At 44.4% G+C, this 19373-nt stretch overlaps 1 pseudogene; it reads left to right on the top strand.

Moving 5' to 3' along the window:
- Positions 1 to 16861: 16861 nt before the first annotated feature.
- Positions 16862 to 17885, top strand: LOC147120555 (uncharacterized; annotated as a pseudogene).
- Positions 17886 to 19373: the final 1488 nt, after the last annotated feature.

Genomic DNA, 19373 nt, shown 5'->3' with positions numbered 1-19373 from the left:
GCTCCACTCCAGCGGGGAGCTTACTGAGGGTGAGATGGAGCATTGCAGCAAGGAAGATCGAGAAGAGCGTTGGTGCGATGACACAGCCTTGCTTGACCCCGGTTCGTACGTGAAATGGGTCTGTGGTGGAACCGTTGGTCAGGATCACGGCTTGCATGTCGTCGTGAAGCAGGCGGAGGATGGTGACAAACTTTTGAGGGCAGACGAATTTGAGGAGAACACTCCATAATCCTTCACGGTTGACAGTGTCGAAGGCATTTGTGAGATCAAAGAAGGCCATGTACAGCAGTTGGTGCTGTTCCCTGCATTTCCCCCATGGTGCAGGGTGCCATTGAGTGCATGCACATTGCCTTGCGTGTTCCTCATCTGTATTCGGCCATTTTCATGAATTCCCCCCCTCAATGTGCAGCTAGTGTGTAACCACAGGCAGCATAGCATGCAGGTAAATTCCTGTTATCCTGGCAGAAAATGTGATTCCTTCTCGCTGCGGCAGTCCTCTGTTCCACCTATATGTGATCCACCACAGCAAGTCAAAGGCTGGCTACTGGGTGAGCAGCATTATCCCCTCATGACATGGCTCATGACTCTGGGCCAGGAACCCATGCACATGTGCACAGCAGGCCTACAATGAGAGCAATGCTGCCACAAGGAATATTTATAGAGCACACCATCAGCGTCCTCATGTAATGCTTCCGCTGCCTGTGCCACTCTGGAGGAGCCCTGCAGTACTCAGCTGAGAGTATATCAAGATTTGTGGTAGTACATTGCATGCTGCACAACCTGGCCATTATGAGGGAACAGCCCTTCCCACCACCTATCAGGTGAGAAGCTGAGGAGCAGGGGCATGAGGACGAGGAGGAGGAGGAAGTGCAAGAGAAAGTGGAGGAAGCGGAAAGGGGGCTACACTGTAGATAGGCCCTTTCTGCCAGGGCTCTACATGATCAGATTATTCATGAGTGATACCAGTAACCTCAACTACACCTCCCCATTCACCAACAGTCCCACACTTCTTACCTTTCCTCTATCACTGACCATCACATTGTCCTTTTTCTGACAACACATATTGGCTCAAATGCAAATTTATCATTTCACTTATTAAGGAGAAGTGGGAAGAGAGAAGGAGAACTGCAGAGACCCTCATCGTCGATCCCTCCAGTGCTGCCAGTGGCCATGGCCTCAGCGATGCCCCTTCCCATAATGGCCAGCACTGTCTCCTCCATAGGGGTTAAAACATCCAGGCTGCTGCCTCCTGTTACGTGCCACCTTCTCCTGCAAGAAAGGAAAGTGTGTCAGTGAGTGTCCTGCAATATGTTTGGGTGATATGGTGTGATGGTTGAATAGCTTCCAGTATGTGTGAGCTATGAATTGTGGGTGTAAGGCTTGTAGCAGTGCTAAGTGTGTGAAGGTGAGGTTAACCATTTGAATTGAAGAGTTGAGTACTGATTGATAGAAATTATTGGTAGGTGGATGATGGGGGTGTAGTGAATTGAGCAATGGATGAGACTAGTGGTGCAGTTGGTAGGGTATGCCATTTGAAGATTGAATGCACTCACCCTGACAGCTTGTGTCAAATCATTAAACTTCTTTCTGCGCTGCATCTATGTTCTCGGAACTATACTCCTGGCATTGAGTTCTGCTGCTACATCTTCCCACTGTTTCCTGAGCATCTGTCTGGAGGGTCTCCTGCCCCCCTGTGGATACAGGATTTCTCTCCTTCTTTCCATCCCTTGCACCATCTTGCAATATCAGAAAACCATGGTGCACGCTCTCTCTTCAGCCATTGCTCAAAGAATCAGTTTTCAAACAACTCCCACCACTTCTTGCAGCCAAATGCACCTCCCCTTTAAGAGGTGAAGGCTGCCTTTAAGTAGCACTAGCCACGCACTATATCGGACCCCCTGCTGACACGTGCAGCCAATGAACAGCGCAGGGAGCGCAGGTTGCATGCAGCAATCTTGGAAATCTGCAGGCAGCACCAATTTAACATCTTGCATGTAGCACAATGAATGGGCATGGGATAATCGTGCACCGCAATCCCCACACGCATTTTTGGGGGTTATCCAACTTAACCTCCCCCCCACCAATAAATTTTAGGACGCGACTGCAGCCAAAGACATAAAGTAGTTACGCATGCACAGCTCCAATGGTTTCTTGGTTGTTCTTGCCGGACTTCGTAGGCAGCAGTCACTCTGATATATTAATGTGGTTTGTTCGTGAAATAAGTCCTCTTTGTAATTATTAGAAGTAAAGATACTCACGGTTTCCACTAATTTCTAACGGGTTTCTGGTCACCGATGTGGTGATTTGATGGTGGGGTCCGGCTCGGCTCCGGGTTCCTCACGTGTAGCTGGTGTGCTTGAGAAGCAAAAGCTCCTGGAGTTTGTCAACAATCAGCATTCACCGAGCTTTAAATGTAAGTAATAATAGACATGGCTGATGATGGTTTAATGTTAAAAATTGCCAACAATAGGGAGAGGGTGGGGAAAAGAGATTGCTGCTGCCGAATTGAGCCGAGAGAGAAAGTTAACAGTTATGCGCTGCTGAACTGAGGCAAAAGAAAATTAAAATTAAAATTTGAATTGGTGTTTCTATCGGCTTATGTTGAATTTCTATCAGCTTATGTTGAATTGGTGTTTCTATCGGATTAATGAAAGTTATGAAAGTTGGCATTTATGCACAGAATGCTTCTGTGCAGCTTCCAGCAGCTTCTGGCAGCTTCCTTTTCGTTGGCAGCAGGCACTCTGTAAATTTTTACATAGTTCTTGTTTGTGATTTAAAAACCCACAATCTAATCAAATGGACAGTAAAGCTGAAGAGCATTTCCCCATTTTACATGCAGAAATGTATTTATTGTAACTGGAGTGCTTATTTATCTACAACCAGTGAGTATGGAGAACTGTATTTATTTATTTATTTTCCAGAAATTAACCAAAAAGCTTCATTATCTCTTATAAGCTTCTTTCCTAATTCTTTCCCTGAAAATGTGCACCTTCCCCCATTCTCATACCCCAGCATCCCTTCCATTGCAATAGCATAACCTCTGACCCTTGTGAACAATGGCATGAAGGACCTACCAGATACGTCGTGCAACTAGCAGCCATATGTTTCAAATGTGAAATAGTCTGTCGAAAAAGAAAGCCAGCCAGTTCTTGCTGGGTTCTTATAACCTGGGGTATGATATTTTCAAGCAGCTACAACTTCTCTCAAAAGTATATAAGCAAGCTACAGTTGCCTGTATTTTCCTACTTTGACCAATTTCCCATATGGAGTACTTGATCAGTGGATGTAAAGAACTGGCCTGGTTAAACACAACTGTATCTTAGCAACTGAACATCATGCCTGTGTTCCAGATTCCAGACTACCCATGAGCAATGCCATGGGAGATCGTTAGCACTGTGCTAATTTGCAAATCATTTTTTTTTAAGTTCTAGAAAGTTCAGAGGGGAAGTGAAAAAGGTAATAAGAGGGGCAAAGAGAGGGTATGAGAATAGATTGGCAGCTAACATAAAAGGGAATCCAAAAGTCTTCTATAGGCATATAAATAATAAACGGGTAGTAAGAGGAGGTGTGGGGCCAATCAGGGACCAAAAAGGAGACCTATGCATGGAGGCAGAGGGCATGGCTGAGGTACTAAATGAGTACTTTGCATCTGTCTTCACCAAGGAAGAAGATGCTGCCAAAGTCACAGTGAAAGAGGAGGTAGTGGAGTTACTGGATGAGATAAAATTGATAAAGAAGAGGTACTAGAAAGGCTGTCTGAACTTAAAGTTGATAAGTCACCAGGACCAGATGGGATATATCCTCGGATGCTGAGGGAGGTTAAAGTGGAAATAGCAGAGGTACTCATCATAATCTTCCAATCTTCCAATCCTCCTTGGATACGAGGGTGGTGCCAGAGGACTGGAGAATTACAAATGTTACCCTTTTGTTCAAAAAATGGTATAAGGATAAACCCAGCAACTACAGGCTATTCAGTTTAACCTCGATGGTGGGGAAGCTTTTGGAAATGATAATCCGGGACAAAGTTAACAGTCACTTGGACAAGTGTGGATTAATTAAGGAAAGCCAGCACAGATTTGTTAAATAGCAAAATACTGCAGATGCTGGAAATCCGAAATAACAACAGAAAATGCTGGAAAAACTCAGCAGGCCAGGCAACATCCGTGGAGAGAAATTAGAGTCGACGTTTCGGGTGAACCCTTTTTCAAAACTGGAAAGGAAATGAAATCGATCGAAGGCAGGGCTGTGATAGAACAAAAGAAATAAAGAGACATTAAGAGGTATTCAAAACCAGACGAGATGGTAACAGGACAAGTGAAGACAAAAGACGGCTCAGATCCTACCTCCACCTGGACCATGACCCCACCACCGAACATCAAACTACCGTTTCCAAGACTGTCACTGACCTCATCTCCTCTGGAGATCTTTCCCCCGTGGCCACCAACCTCATAGTTCCCCAACCCCGCACAGCCCGCTTCTACCTCCTTCCCAAGATCCACAAACAGGACTGCCCTGGTAAACCCATCATTTCAGCCTGTTCTTGCCCCACGGAACTTATCTCTTCCTATCTCGACTCTATCTTTTCTCCCCTTGTCCAGTCTCTTCCCACCTACATCCGCGACTCTTCGGACACCCTCCGCCACTTTAACAGTTTCCAGTTTCCTGGCCCCAACCGCTTCCTTTTCACCATGGACGTACAATCCCTCTACACCTCCATCCCCCACCAGGATGGCCTTAGGGTGCTCTGCTTCTTCCTTGAACAGAGGCCCGTCCAGTCCCCATCCACCACCACCCTCCTCCGCCTGGCTGAACTTGTTCTCACATTGAAAAACTTCTCCTTTAACTCCACTCATTTCCTCCAAATCAGAGGTGTTGCTATGGACACCCGCATAGGTCCTAGCTATACCTGCCCTTTCGTGGGATATGTGGAACATTCTTTGTTCCAGTCCTACTCAGGTCCCCTCCCTCACCTCTTTTTCCGATACATTGATGACTGTATCAGTGCCGTTTCCTGCTCTCGCCCCGAACTAGACAGTTTCATTCACTTTGCCTCCAATTTCCACCCTTCCCTCACCTTCACATGGTCCATCTCTGACTCTTCCCTTCCCTTCCTCGACTTCTCCGTCTCCATCTCTTGGGATAGGTTATCGACCAATATTCACTACAAGCCCACTGACTCCCACAGCTACCTGGACTACACTTCCTCCCACCCCGCCTCCTGTAAGGACTCTATTCCATTCTCCCAGTTTCTCCGTCTCCGCCATATCTGCTCCGACGATGCCACCTTCCACACCAGTGCTTCCGACATGTCTTCCTTTTTCCTCAACCGAGGATTCCCCTCTACCGTGGTTAACACGGCCCTCGACCGTGTCCGTTCTATCTCCCGCACTTCTGCCCTCACCCCTGCCCCTCCCTCCCGGAACCACAATAGAGTTCCCCTTGTCCTCACCTTTCACCCCACCAGCCTCCGCATTCAACGGATCATCCTCCGCCATTTCCACTACCTCCAAAGTGATCCCACCACCAAATGCATCTTCCCCTCCCCTCCCCTTTCAGCATTCCATAGGGACCACTCCCTCCGAGACACCCTAGTCCACTCCTCTATCACCCCCAACAGCCCTTCCCCTTCGCCTGGCACCTTCCCGTGCAAGCGCAGGAGATGTAACACCTGCCCCTATACCTCCCCCCTTCCCACTGTCCAGGGCCCCAAACACCCCTTCCAGGTGAAACAGCGATTTACTTGTACTTCTTGCAATCTAGTATACTGTATTCGCTGCTCACGATGCGGTCTCCTCTACATTGGGGAGACCAAACGCAGATTGGGTGACCGCTTTGCGGAACACCTCCGTTCAGTCCGTAAGGGTGACCCCGAGCTTCCGGTCACCTGTCATTTTAATTCACCACTCCATCCCACTCAGACCTCACCGTCCTTGGCCTCTTGCATTGTTCCACGGAAGCTCAATGTAAACTCGAGGAACAGCACGTCATCTTCCGATTAGGCACTTTGCAGCCTTCCGGACTCAATATCGAGTTCAACAATTTCAGATCATAACCTCGGCCCCTATTACATTTTTACTTATATTTTTTTTCCACCCCTTTGTTTTGGGTTTTCCCTCCCCCCCCTTTCCTTTTTTTTCTCTCTCCCACATGGCAGCTGTTTCTCTTTCTGCCAGAACATTTCACACCTAATCTGAACCATCTTTTGTCTCCACTTGTCCTATTACCATCTCGTCCGGTTTTGAATACCTCGTAATGTCTCTTTAATTCTTTTGTTCTATCGCAGCCCTGCCTTCGATCTATTTCATTTCCTTTCCAGTTTTGAAAAAGGGTTCACCCGAAACGTCGACTCTAATTTCTCTCCATGGATGTTGCCTGGCCTGCTGAGTTTTTCCAGCATTTTCTGTTGTTATTTCAGATTTGTTAAAGGCAAATTGTGTTTAACTAACTTGATTGAGTTTTTTGATAAGATAACAGAGAAGGTTAATGTGGTGTATATGGACTTCCAAAACGCGTTTGATAAAGTGCCACATAATAGGTTAACCAACAAAGTTGAAGCCCATGGAATAAAAGGGACAGTGGCAGCATGGAGACAAAATTGGCTAAGTGTCGGGAAACAGAGAGTAGTGGTGAACAATTGTTTTTCGGACTGAAGGAAGGTATACAGTGGTGTTACCCAGGGGTCAGTTGTGGAACACTGCTTTTCTTGATATATATTAATAACTTGGGCTTGGGAGTACAGGGCACAATTTCAAAATTTGCAGATGACACTAAACTTGGAGGTATAGTGAACAGTGAGGAGGATTGTGATAGACTTCAAGAAGACATAGGCAGACTGGTGGAATGGGTGGACACGTGGCAGATGAAATTTAACGCAGAAAAGTGAGAAGTGATACATTTTGGTAGGAACAATGAAGAGAGGCAATATAAACTAAAGGGTACAATTCTAAAGGGGGTGCATGAACAGAGAGACCTGGGGGTATATGTGCACAAATCGTTGAAGGTGGCAGGGCAGGTTGAGAAAGCAGTTAAAAAAGCATACGGGATACTGGACTTCATAAATAGAGGCATAGTGTACAAAAGCAAGGAAGTTATGATAACGAACATAAGAACATAAGATGTAGGAGCAGGAGTAGGTCATTTGGCCCCTCGGGCCTGCTCTGCCATTCAATAAGATCATGGTTGATCTGATCTTGGCCTCAACTCCACTTCCCTGCCCGCTCCCCATAACCCTTGACTCCCTTATCATTCAAAAATCTGTCTATCTCCACCTTAAATATATTCAATGACCCAGCCTCCACAGCTCTCTGGGGAAGAGAATTCCAAAGATTCACGACCCTCTGAAAGAAGAAATTCCTCCTCATTTCCAATTTAAAAGGGTGCCCCCTTATTCTGAAATTATGCCCCCTAGTTCTAGATTCCCCCACGAGTGGAAACATCCTCTCTGCATCTACCTGTCAAGCCCCTTCAGAATCTTATATGTTTCAATAAGATCCCCTCTCATTCTTCTAAACTCCAATGAGTATAGGCCCAACCTGCTCAACCTTTCTTCATAAGACAACCCCTTCATCTCAGGAATCAACCTTATGAACCTTCTCTGAACTGTCTCCAATGCAAGTATATCCTTCCTTAAATAAGGAGACCAAAACTGTACGCAGTACTCCAGGTGTGGTCTCACAAACATCCAGTACAGTTGTAACATGACTTCCCTACTTTTATACTCCATTCCCTTTGCAATAAAGGCCAACACGCCATTTGCCTTCCTAACTACTTGCTGTACCTGCAGGCTAACTTTTTGTGATTCATGTACAAGGACCCCCAGATCCCTCTGTGCCTCAGCATTTTGTAATCTCTCCCCATTTAAATAATAATTTGCTTTTTTATTTTTCCTACCCAAGTGGATAACCTCAAAATTTCCCACATTAAACACCATCTGCCAGATTTTTGCCCACTCACTTAATCTATCTATATCCCTTTGGAGATTCTTTGTGTCCTCCCCACAATTTGCTTTCTCACCTATCTTTGTATCATCAGCAAATTTGGCTACATTACGCTCAGTCCCTTCATCCAAGTCATTAATATAGATTGTAAACAGTTGAGGCCCCAGCACTGCTCCCTGTGGCACCCCACTAGTTACAATTTGCCAACCTGAAAATGACCCATTTATCCCGACTCTCTTTTCTGTTAGTTAGCCAATCCTCTATGCATGCTAATATATTACCCCTAACCCCGTGAGCTCTTATCTTGTGTAGTAACCTTTTATGTGGCACCTTATCGAATGCCTTCTGGAAATCCAAATACACTATATCTACTGGTTCCCCTTTATCCACCTTGCTCGTTACATCCTCAAAGAACTCCAGCAAATTTGTCAAACATGATTTCCCTTTCATAAAACCTGCTTGACTATATTATGATTGTCTAAATGTCCTGCTATCACTCCCTTAATGATGGACTCCAGCATTTTCCCAATGACACATGTTAGGCTAACTGGTCGATAGTTGCCTGCTTTCTGTCTCCCTCCTTTCTTAAATAGGGGCATTACATTTGCGGATTTCCAGTCCGCTGGGACCTCTCCAGAATCCAGGGAATTTTGGTAGATTACAACTAATGCATCCACTATCTCTGCAGCCACCTCTTTTAAGACTCTAGGATGCAGGCCATTGGGTTCAGGGGACTTTTCCACCTTTAGTCCCATTAGTTTGCCACTACTTTCTCTCTAGTGATTGTTTTAGTCCCCCCCCCCACTACAGCCCCTTGTTTATCCATTATTGGGATGCTTTTTGTTTCTTTTACCGTGAAGACCAATACAAAATATTTGTTCAAAGTCTACGCCATTTCCCTGTTTCCCATTATTAATTCCCCAGACTGATGCGCTAGGGGACCATTGTTTACTTTAGCTACTCTCTTCCTTTTTATATACCTGTAGAAGCTCTTACTGTCTGTTTTTATATTTCTTGCTAGCTTACTTTCATAAACTATCTTCTCTCTCTTTATCATTTTTTTTAGTCATCCTTTGCTGGTTTTTAAAAATTTCCCAATCCTCTGGCCTTTCACTATTCTTCACAACATTGTCTGCTTTTGTTTTCAATTTGATACCATCCTTTACCTCCTTAGTTAGCCACGGATGCTTCATCCTTCTCTTAGAGTCTTTCTTTCTCACTGGAATATATCTTTGCTGAGAGTTATGAAATATCTCCTTAAATATTTGCCACTGCTTTTCTACAGTCTTACCCTGTAATATATTTTCCCAGTCCACTTTAACCAAGTCTGCCTTCATACCTTTGTAATTACCTTTGTTTAAGTTCAGGACACTAGTTTGAGACCTAGCTTTCTCGCCCTCAAACTGAATTTGAAATTCTAACATGCTATGATCACTCTTCCCAAAATGATCCTTCACTTCGAAATCATTAATTAATCCAGCCTCGTTACACATTACCAGATCTAAAATAGTTTTCTCCCTGGTTGGTTCCACAACATATTGTTCCAAGAAACCATCCCGTATACACTCCAATAACTCTTCCTCAAGTCTACCTTTATAAAACACTGGTTAGGCCTCAACTGGAGTAATGTGTCCAATTCTGGGCACCACATTTTAGGAAGGATGTGAAGGCTTTAGAGATGGTGCAGAAAATATTTACAAAAATGATTCCAGGGATGAGGGACTTCAGTTACGTGGATAGACTGGAGAAGCTGGGGTTGTTCTCCTTGGAGTAGAGAAGGTTGAGAGGAGATTTGATAGAGGTATTCAAAATCATGAGGCGTCTAGACAGAGTAGATAGAGAGAAATTGTTCCCATTGGTGGAAGAGTCGAGAACCAGAGGACACAGATTTAAGGTGATTGGCAAAAGAACCAAAGGCGACATGAGGAAAAACTTTTTTACACAGTGCGTGGTTAGGATCTGGAATGCACTGCCTGAAAGGGTGGTGGAGGCAGACTCAATCATGGCTTTCAAAAGGGAATTGGATAAGTACCTGAGGGGAAACTATTTGCAGAGCTACGGGGAAAGGGCGGGGGAGTGGGACTAGCTGAAGTGCTCTTGCAGAGAGCCGGCACTGGCTCAACAGGCCGAATGGCCTCCTTCTGTGCTGTAACCATTCTATGATTCTAAAAATAACATTTTACATGTTTATGTCAGTTTGTGAAGCAGAAGCATCTGAAGATGTGATGTTTGTATGGTTACATTGCCTTTAATATTTTAAGGACATCATGCTAGCTTATTCTTTTACATGTACAAGTTTATGCTAAACAATGTTAAATTTTACTGCAAACTGCAAAACTAAGGACTGTTTGTTGTATTCAACCATGCACAGATAATGTATTAATACATTGCCTTGTACTTGTTGACTGAGTTCCAATTTCTAGTACAAATCTCCATAAAGCATTATCTGAACAACAACCACACTGCTGATGAGAAAACTGCCTTCAAGCTATATATTTCTTAAGATGGCTAAGCTCATTGATCAATGAGTGACAATCTCCAATATTCAGAAGATCCCTTTATAATTTATTGTAATGCTATTGTCTTGCAATGCTGACAGCAAATTTCATAGTTGATTAACTCAACCATGTTATTTCGCAATACCTCTAATAACCCAGCGTCCCACTGCAAAATCTCAACTTTGTAAGTTCACCAGTCAAGTAAATATTATGCATTTGCTAAAATCAAAACAGCTTGTGATGAACACTCATTAATAACATTTGATGTTATTTTAAAACAACTTCTACATTCACAAATTTTGCTCAGTGATAATCACAAATACAACTAACATACCTATTGCTAAATCAAAAATTAACATCCCCAAAAGGGGACACAAAATAAACATTGATCAAAGCACTCCAAACTCATTTCATTGATATTACAGACAGTAGTTGAAAGGAGTAATTGTGGCCAAGGAATGTTAATGTGAAACTTTTTTAAAATAAAGTTTATCAATGAATAAAATGGATGTAAAGATGAGTAATCTGCCTTTCCTTGCTCTTTTAGAAAATAGCAGAGGGCATAAACTTTAAATGAGTAAAAAAGAGTTAAACAAATAATACAAAGAATGCAAAGAATGATAAACATTTGCAACAAAATATCAGGCAATATTAGAGACAAAAACATTATGGACATTTAAAATGCATTTAAATGGTATAATAGGGGAGTTACGGAAAGGGAAATTTCTTGTCCTTCTGTTTTGGAATTTAATCCCATTATCTTAAAAATAACCATTTTGAATGCTAATGGCCCATATTTTCCAATGTTTACGGGTGTGTACGAGCTGTATACACACCCGTAGGGACATTGGAAATGCCGGTTTCAGGCATGCGAAGCGCATGCGCTGAAAACCGGCATTTCCAATCTGTCAAGAATGCTCTTGACAGATCGGACGCCTGCCCCGGAGAAGGGCCTCTGCGGGGGGAGAGTTCTGCTTTCTGCAGAACCTCTGCCCGCTGAAAACCCTTAGAAATCTTACGCCTTTACCAACATAAGAGTTTTTTAAAAAGTTAAAATTTTTGTTTTTCACTCATTTACAATTTTAAAATACTTTAAAAAAAAGGTAAGTTTATCTTTAACCCCATAAAAAACTTTAATTAATTTTTCAAAAAATTACATTTTTGTTTAAAATATTAAATTTAATGTAATTTTAACACTTTTAAAAACGTGATGGTTTTTAAAAAATGTATTTAATGTTTTAGTGTCTTTTTGGGGTGATCTCCATTCATACTCTTGACAGGTCTATCTGTCAAAAGTATGAAGGGAAATTCCCTTCTTTCATTGGCTCACCTGGTCTACATGATCACAGGGACGCTTGCGAACCACCTGCGCCCCTGGGATACGTGGGCCCTGCGCATTTCGACTGTGAAGAGGCCCAGGAGTGGAAGTGTCCGGACCTCGGGAGCCCTAAGGTAAGTGCGTTGATTTTTTTCCGATAGGAGGAATCCACGCGCAGACCATAATCTGAGTCTAGATTTAATTGTTAGTAACATAAGATTAAATTAGGCCTTCATGCATGAACCTCGGTAGCTGAGTTGGCACCTTAGCTCTTACCTCAGTGATGTAGAGAAGCTTACTCTTACTATGAAAACTTTTTTAAGAGGTTGCACAACTTCAAGCTGAAATAACAATGAAGGAAAAGACTCATATAAAAGAAACAGAAGCAGAACAGCCTAAAGATTCTATTCTATAATTCCTTGTAAGTGCAATTTCTGGTAGATAGGACCATAAAAAGGTCAGTGTCAATTTGGGTTTTATAACTAGGAGCATGGAATACAATAGCAAAGAAGTGATGATAAATTTGAACATGGTCACATTTAGAGTATTGTGTGCAATACTGGGTACCGGATTACAGTAAGAAGATTAATGTCATGAAGAGCATAGACCATGGATTCACCAGGAGGATTCCAGGGATGAAAAATTGAGAAGCGACTTGAGATATTGGGACTATTTTTACTAAAACAGAACCGACCAAGAGGAGATTTAAAAGAGATTTTAAAATTCTGCAGCGTTTTGACAGATTAAATAGGGAAAAACTATTTCCTCTGGTTGGGGATTCAGTGATGAGTGGTCATAAATTTAAAATTGTCACTAAAAGAGTGAGGGGAGAAACTAGATAAAATGTTTTTGTGCAGAGAGCTGTTAGGAAATGGAATAATATGCCACAGGGAGTCAAAGACCATTGCATTTTTTAAGGGAAGTGCAGCTAAACACTGGGAGCAGAGGAAGATACATAGCTACAGGGAGCGAGCAGGGCAATGGGATTAGTTTTGGAATGCTCCAGCAAAGAGCCAGCACAGAAATAAAGTGCTGAATGGCCTTCTTCTGTGCCGAAGGTTTCCATAGTCAATAGTCTCCTCGTGTTTGCTGATCACTGTTTGCTTAACAGAACAGAAAAATAAATGCAACATCCTTCCAATTGAGAAGTTGAAATTGGCTATCTGTATGCAAAATCAAGAACATTTGAACAAGGGAAAAAGAAACTAAAGTTCAATAGCAGAACAGATTATGAAATTAGAGAAAAATAATTGTACCACAACTATTATAGACTTTCAAAATATCATGATTATTAGTTTGCTATTATGAATTTGGAAGATTTTTTTAATCAGATGTTTTAGGAATTCAAGAGCCATTAGATGGAAATAGTATAGTAATCTGGGATGTTATGATTAAGGTTATCCACCAGGTGGCGCTGTAGCCAAGGCTGTTGCGAAGGTCAGAGGTTTGCTTCCTGTTAAGGTCAGAGGCTTGCTTCCTGTCAAGGCCAGCAAGGGTGAAATGCCAGGATGCAGGCATGATGTTTGTTACTCTGTTTGTTAATAAAGTACTCGTGCTAATTCTACGATATCGCCTCTTCGAGTCCTTGTCTCACTACATGGATTTATCACATTTGGCGACGAGGCACCTAAAGGACCCTGCATAAAGAAGAAAAGTCTGCCGGGACATTTAAACAACAAAATCATGAGCTAAAGTTAGCTACAAGCTGGAAGAGAGCATGGCTGCCATGGCAGGAACGGTTTCCGCTTTTGATATTCAAGCACAAACCTGGGAAGAATACTGTGAAGTGTTGGGTTATTTTTTTGAAGCAAATGAAATAAATGATGCCAGAAAAAGGAAAGCCATTCTGCTTAGTTCAGTGGGAAGCCAAACCTACAGTTTGATGAAAAATCTGCTCAGTCCTGAAAAGCCTGGAGACAAATCATTTGTTGAATTAGTGGCCTTGCTAAAAGAACATTTCAACCCTAAGCCTAGTGAGATTGTACAGCGGTTCAAGTTAAATTCAAGGAACAGGAAAGAGGAAGAGAGCGTAATGGACTATGTAGCGGTGTTGCGTAAATTAGCACAAGATTGCAATTATGGGAACAACCTGAAGGAAATGCTGTGAGATAGGCTAGTTTGCGGAATTATGGATGACCGAATGCAACGTAGATTATTATCTGAGACTGGGTTTACTTATGAAAAAGCATTGGAACTTGCTCAAGCCATAGAGACAACGAACCAAGATGTAAAAGAAATACAGGGTTCAGACAGAGCTAATGCAACGCAAGTTGCAGGTCAGGTTGTTGTGCACAAGTTGAACATGCATCAGAAACCACAACGTGAGCATGTGAAGGCATGTTATAGATGCAAGGGCGATCACCTGGCGAGTGAATGCCGGTTTCTGGAGGAAAAGTGCTACAAGTGTGGGAAACAAGGACACATAAAATGAGCTTGCAGGGCGAAATCACCTGTGGAGGAATCCAAACCAAAAGGGGGAGGACAGCAAATCCAAGGGAGAGAAGTGAAAAAACATGGAGCACACCACATCAGCGGGGAAGCTGAGGAAGAAGAGAACATGTTCATAATGTATAGCATGTTAGAGAACATTCCAAAAGTGGCTCCTATCACATTGCAACTGACAGTAAATGACTCTAAGGTGAACTTTGAAGTGGATACAGGGTGTGGCATGACCATAATGAACAAGGCAGAGTACTCAAAATTGTGGAACCGTGCAAAAGTTCCAGAGTTAAAGCCTTGCTCCCTGCATCTTAAAACATATACAGGTGAACGAGTAGTGACATTAGGTACAGCTAAGGTAACTGTGCAACGCAAGGACACAGTGGAACAGCTACCTGTAGTTATAGTATCAGGTACTGGACCAAACCTGTTAGGTCAGGGCTGGATAAAAGAAATTAAATTAGACTGGGGAGCAGTACATCAAATAGATGCGGGCAAACAGTTGACTTTGCAAGAAGTGTTGAGTGAACATGAGAGTGTGTTCAAGGAGGAACTTGGCACATTTAATGGCTCCCCAGCTAAGATTTATGTAGACAAGGAGGCACCGCCAAGGTTTTTTATGAAGCCAAAGGTAGAGGCTGAGCTTGACCGTCTATTGAGAGAGAACATACTGGAGCCAGTGAAATGTTCGGAATGGGCAGCTCCCATAGTACCTGTTTTGAAACCGGACAATTCGGTAAGACTCTGTGGAGACTATAACTTGACTGTCAATCGGGTGTCCAAACTAGAGCAGTATCCTATTCCCAAAACAAAGGATCTCTTTGCAAACCTGGCTGGAGGAAAGAAATTCACAAAGTTGGATATGAGTCATGCCTACTTGCAGATTACACTGGATGACGAATCAAAAAAGTATGTCAACATAAATACACACAAGGGCTTGTTTACATATAACCGCTTTCCGTTTGGTGTCTCATCTAGTCCATCTATCTTCCAGAGGACAATCGAAGGTGTACTGCAAGGGATTCCACATGTTTCCATCTATCTGGATGACATTCTGGTGATGGGAAGAACCGACCAGGAGCATCTGAGCACTCTGAGAGAGGTACTACAGAGGTTGAAGAGGGCAGGGTTCTGGCTCAAGAGGAGTAAGTGCACTTTCCTGGGGAATGAGGCAGTGTTCCTGGGACACAGAGTGGACGCCACCGGGCTCCATCCACTCAAGGAGAAGGTACAAGCACTGCAGGACGCCCCTGCTCCTACAAATGTGGCTGAGTTAAAAGCTTACCTGGGACTGCTGAACTATTATAAGAGGTTTTTACCAAACTTGTCAACTGTGTTAGCACCTCTTCACAAACTACTGCGCAAGGAGACACAGTGGCAGTGGGGAGAGGAGCAGGGGGTTTCATTTGAATAGTCCAGGAAACTGATGCTGTCATCGGATGTGCTGGTTCACTACAATGCAGAGAAAGACATCATTCTCTCTTGTGACGCTTCACCTTATGGGGTGGGGGCAGTTCCTTCACACTGCATGGAAGATGGAACTGAAAGACCAATAGGGTTTATGTCCCGAACTCTAACACCAGCGGAAAAAAATTATTCCCAGTTAGACAAAGAGGGGTTAGCAGTAATGTTTGGGTTACAGAGGTTCCACAAGTACATATATGGCAGGAAGTTCACCATATGCACTGATCATAAACCTCTTCTCTCTCTTTTCAAATGTAAGAAGTCACACAACACCAGGTTATAGTCCAACAGTTTTATTTGAAATCACAAGCTTTCGGAGTGCTGCTCCTTCGTCAGGTGAAGTGGAGAGATGCATAAAGACACAGCTTATATAGTCAGAGAATAATGCCAGATGATTACAGGTAATCTTTCTAACTGCCATTTATCACACCTCGGCAGAGAGATAATCACAGCAATCAAAGGTGTGAATGGTGTCCAAACAGGTCAGTCAGGAAAACATTACATCAAAGAACAATGAGGTGGGGTCACAAGGGGTCAAATGTTGCAGATGCTGGGGTCTGTATGAAAAACAAAAAACAGACAAAAAAACATTTTTTTTTGCTGGAAATCACAGCAGGTCTGGCCGCATCTGTATAGAGAGAACCAGCCAACGATGACTCAAGTCTGGACGACCCTACGTCAGGTGGGGTTACATGTAGTGTGACATCAACCCAAGATCCCGGTTGAGGCCATCCTCATGAGTGCGGAACTTGGCTATCAGTTTCTGCTCTACGATTTCGCGTTGTCGTTTGACTCGAAGGCTGCCTTGGAGAATGCTTACCCGAAGATCGGAGGCTGAATGTCCTTGACTGCTGAAGTGTTCCCCAACTGGGAGGGAACACTCCTGCCTGGCGATTGTTGCGCGGTGTCCGTTCATCCGTTGTCGTAGTGTCTGCATGGTCTTGCTGATGTACCATGCTCTGGGGCATCCTTTCCTGCAACGTATGAGGTAGACAACATTGGCCGAGTCACATGAGTATGTACCATGTATCTGGTATTATTCTCTGACTATATAAACTGTGTCTTTATGCATCTTTCCACTTCACTTGACGAAGGAGCAGCGCTCCGAAAGCTTGTGATTTCAAATAAAACTGTTGGACTATAACTTGGTGTTGTGTGACTTCTTACATTTGTCCACCCCAGTCCAACACCGGCATCTCCACACCATGGCTACTATCGACACCACAAACTGCCGGCTCAAAGTGGAGAGGATCTCCAAGAGGATCGCGCATATCGACACAGACATCAAGTTTCTACAGAGATGCAAGAAAGTAGACAAGATCCCGAAAGGACTACAGATCATGAACCCACTCAAGTCAACCTACAACAGAGACTACGTTGAGAGACTCTGCCATCATACCTCTCGCACACTCCTCAACCATCTCGTACACCAGCTCTACAGCAGACGCCGCAACCTCGAAACCGAGATAGAGTCCATGTTCTCAGCCTGTGCTCAGGACACAGCAGACCAGCTATGAGACAGCACCAATCAGACAAGGCAATGGAACTACACTGCCTACATGCACACCAAGAACAAGAAGCTTGAGAAACTCGGCATCACCACCAGCAGCAACCAAGCCTCCCCCGGTACCATGGTTGAAACCACAGGGAAGTCCATCATCAACTTGTCCGACCACACCCTTCAACCAGACGAAATTGAAGTTCTCAGCCGAGGACTCAATTTCTGCCCCACCACCAAAATGGACCCCATCGGTCTCGCGGCAGACACAGAGGAATTCATCAGGAGAATGAGGCTCCGGGAATTCTACCACAAATCCCAAGATGTCAGCAGTGAACCCAATGAGACAACCAATGATCCGGAACAGCAGACAGAGGGATCCGCAGTGCAGCAACCGAAGAAGAAAGAGTCAAATTGGACCCCTCCGGAGAGCCGCTGCCCTAAGCTTGACATGTATGCTCAAGTTGTCAGGAGATGCATCAACGCCAGATTCATCAGCCGCACTCACAAGACAGTCCAGAATGTCACCCGAGGACAACGCAATGCCATCCATGCTCTCAAGACCAACCGCAACATCGTCATCAAACCAGCAGACAAAGGAGGAGCCATCGTCATACAGAACAGAATGGACTATTGCAAAGAAGCATACCGACAACTGGACAACCAGGAACACTACAGACAGTTACCCGCAGATCCGACCAAAGAACACACCCGCCAACTCAACAGACTGATCAAGACCTTCGATCCAGACCTTCAAAGCATCCTACGCACTCTCATCCCATGTATTCCCCACGTGGGAGACTTCTACTGCCTCCCAAAGATACACAAAGCCAACACACCCGGACGTCCTATCGTATCAGGCAACGGAACCCTGTGTGAGAACCTCTCTGGATACGTCGAGGGCATCCTGAAACCCATCGTACAGGGAACCCTCAGCTTCTGTCATGACACTACAGACTTCTTACAGAACTCAGCACCCACGGACCAGTTGAACCAGGAACACTCCTTGCCACGATGGACGTCTCGGCACTCTACACCAGTATCCCCCACGATGACGGCATCGCTGCGACAGCCTCAGTACTCAACACCAACAACAGCCAATCTCCAGACGCCATCCTACAACTCATCCGCTTCATCCTTGACCACAATGTCTTCACCTTCGACAACCAGTTCTTTACCCAAACACACGGAACAGCCATGGGGACCAAATTCGCACCCCAATACACCAACATCTTCATTCACAACTTCGAGCAAGACTTCTTCACTGCACAGGACCTCCAACCAATGCTATACACCAGATACATCGACGACATTTTCTTCCTATGGACCCACGGCGAAGAATCACTGAAAAGACTACACGATAACATCAACAAGTTCCATCCCACCATCAAACTCACCATGGACTACTCCTCAGAATCGGTTTCATTCTTGGACACACGAATCTCCATCAAAGACGGACACCTCAGCACTTCACTATACCGCAAGCCCACGGACAACCTCAGGATGCTCCACTTCTCCAGCTTCCACCCTAACCACGTTAAAGAAGCCATCCCCTATGGACAAGCCCTGCGAATACACAGGATCTGCTCAGACGAGGAGGAACGCGATGGACACCTACAGACGCTGAAAGACGCCCTCATAAGAACGGGATATGACGCTCAACTCGTCGATCGACAGATCCGACGGGCCACAGCAAGAAATCGCATAGACCTCCTCAGAAGACAAACACGGGACACAACCAAGAGAGTACCCTTCGTCGTCCAGTACTTCCCCGGAGCGGAGAAACTACGCCATGTTCTTTGCAGCCTTCAACATGTTATCGATGATGATGAACACCTCGCTAAGGCTATCCCCACGCCTCCACTACTCGCCTTCAAACAGCCGCCTAACCTCAAACAGACCATCGTTCGCAGCAAATTACCCAACTTTCAGGAGAACAGCGAGCACGACACCACAGAACCCTGCCACGGCAACCTCTGCAAGACATGCCAGATTATCAACACAGATACCATCATCACACGTGAGGACACCACCCACCAGGTACATGGTACATACTCATGTGACTCGGCCAACGTTGTCTACCTCATACGTTGCAGGAAAGGATGCCCCAGAGCATGGTACATCGGCGAGACCATGCAGACACTGCAACAATGGATGAACGGACACTGCGCAACAATCGCCAGGCAGGAGTGTTCCCTCCCAGTCGGGGAACACTTCAG

This window comes from Somniosus microcephalus, chromosome 4 (genome assembly GCF_052327205.1).
Source record: "Somniosus microcephalus isolate GS21.2 chromosome 4, FLI_Smic_1.0, whole genome shotgun sequence".
Taxonomy (NCBI): Eukaryota; Metazoa; Chordata; class Chondrichthyes; order Squaliformes; family Somniosidae; genus Somniosus; species Somniosus microcephalus.
This window is presented reverse-complemented; position numbering and strand designations above follow the sequence as displayed.